This window comes from Petromyzon marinus, unplaced genomic scaffold (genome assembly GCF_048934315.1).
Source record: "Petromyzon marinus isolate PM22_M1 ecotype Great Lakes invasive population unplaced genomic scaffold, UKy_Petmar_22M1.pri1.0 PM_G_Scaffold_182, whole genome shotgun sequence".
NCBI classification, from domain to species: domain Eukaryota; kingdom Metazoa; phylum Chordata; class Hyperoartia; order Petromyzontiformes; family Petromyzontidae; genus Petromyzon; species Petromyzon marinus.
In genome coordinates, this window is record NW_027422742.1 from 215001 (window position 1) to 217500 (window position 2500).

The following is a 2500-nucleotide window of genomic DNA, read 5'->3' on the forward strand; positions in this document are numbered from 1 at the left end:
TCATTACCACAGATGTAAGGGCGACCGGTCTGTAATCATTTAGTCCTGTTGGCCTTAGCTTTTTGGGCACAGCGATGATGGTGGAGGACTTGAGACAGGCTGGTACATGGCATGTCTCCAGGGAGGTGTTAAAGATGTTGGTGAACACCGGAGACAGCTGGTCAGCGCAGTGCCTGAGGGTGGCTGGAGAGACAGAGTCCGGCCCGGCTGCTTTGCGTGGATTCTGCCTCTTGAAAAGCCCATTAACTTCTCCCTCCTGAAAGGAGAGAGTCGTTTCTGTAGTATGGGTGGGGGATGGGGCCTCTTGGGTGGGAAGGGGTGGTTCAGGACAGTCCAATTGTCTTTCAAATCTACGGTAGAACTCGTTCAGGTCGTTGGCTAGGCGGGAGTCGTTAGTGGTGTGGGGCGCTCTGGGTTTGTAGTTGGTGATGTGCCTGAGCCCTTTGGCAGACAGAAGCAGCGTCGTTAGTAGAGAACTGGTGTTTTAGTGTCTCTGAGTACAGTCGTTTAGCCTCTCTCACCGCTTTGCTAAACCTGTTCTTCGACTCCTTGAATCTGTCTCTATCCCCACTCCTAAACGCTTCCTCCTTCTCCAACCTCAACCTTTTGAGCTTTGCTGAGAACCAGGGCTTGTTGTTGTTAAAGTTCACCCTGGTACGTGTTGGGATACAGCAGTCCTCACAGAAGCTGATGTACACAGCCTCTGTGAGTTCATCCAGACTATTGGTAGCAGTCGTGAACATATCCCAGTCAGTACAGTCTAAGCACGCCCGCAAATCTTCCACAGCCTCACTGGTCCACTGTTTAGATGTCCTCACAGCAGGTTTACAGAGTTTTAGTTGCTGCCTGTATGCACGAATCAGGTGGACCAAGGGAGTTCTGTGCGAGCCGAACAGCCCCGTGACCCACAAGAGAAACATCCCCGCCAAATTCGAGCGTTTGACGGGGTCTATCCGTGAAAAAATATTCACGTTTTTGAGTGCACATGCATTTCTGCTGCAAATGCCTCTGGAAGTTTCATGCCGTTCGTATGCCAATTGTGGCAACACGAAAATGACCCGTTTTCCCATTCCGAGGGATTTCTGTGCGACCCTAACAGCCCCGTGAGCCACAAGAGACACATCCCCGCCAATTTCTAGCGTTTCACGGGGTCTATCCGTGAAAAATATAGACGTTTTTGAGTGCACATGCATTTCTGCTGCAGATGCCTCTGGAAGTTTCATGCCGTTCGTACGCAATGTGGCAACACGAAAATGACCCCTTTTCCCATTCCGAGGGATTTCTGTGCGACCCTAACTAACAGCGCCCGTGAGCCACAAGAGAGACATCCCCGCCAATTTATAGCGTTTCACGGGGTCTATCCGTGAAAAATATAGACGTTTTTGAGTGCACATGCATTCCTGCTGCAAATGCCTCTGGAAGTTTCATGCCGTTCCTATGCAATGTGGCCACACAAAAATGACCCGTTTTCCCATTCCGAGGCATTTCTGTGCGACCCTAACAGCCCCGTGAGCCACAAGAGAGACATCCCCGCCAACTTCTAGCGTTTGACGGGGTCTATGCGTGAAAAATATTAAAATTTTTGAGTGCACGTGCCTTTCTGCTGCAAATGCCTCTGGAAGTTTCATGGCGTTCCTATGCAATGTGGCAACACGAAAATGACCCCTTTTCCCATTCCGAGGGAGTTCTGTGCCACCCTAACAGCCCCGTGAGCCACAAGAGACACATCCCCGCCAATTTCTAGCGTTTCACGGGGTCTATCCGTGAAACATATAGAAGTTTTTGAGTGCACATGCATTCCTGCTGCAAATGCCTCTGGAAGTTTCATGCGGTTCGTACGCAATGTGGCAACACGAAAATGACCCGTTTTCCCATTCCCAGGGATTTCTGTGCGACCCGAACAGCCCCGTGAGCCACAAGAGACACATCCCCGCCAATTTCTAGCGTTTCACGGGGTCTATCCGTGAAAAATATCAATTTTTTTTTGACTGCACATGCATTTCTGCTGCAAATGCCTCTGGAAGTTGCATGCGGTTCGCATGCAATGTGGCGACACGAAAATGACCCGTTTTCCCATTCCGAGGGATTTCTGTGCCACCCTAACAGCCCCGTGAGCCACAAGAGAGACATCCCCGCCAATTTCTAGTGTATCACGGGGTCTATCCGTGAGAAATATTCACTTTTTTGAGTGCACATGCATTCCTGCTGCAAATGCCTCTGGAAGTTTCATGCGGTTCGTATGCAATGTGGCGACACGAAAATGACCCGTTTTCCCATTCCGAGGGATTTCTGTGCCACCCTAACAGCCCCGTGAGCCACAAGAGAGACATCCCCGCCCACTTCTAGCGTTTCACGGGGTCTCTCCGTGAAAAATATCACATTTTTTGAGTGCACATGCATTCCTGCTGCAAATGCCTCTGGAAGTTTCATGCGGTTCGCATGCAATGTGGCGACACGAAAATGACCCGTTTTTTCCCATTCCGAGGGATTTCTGTGCCAC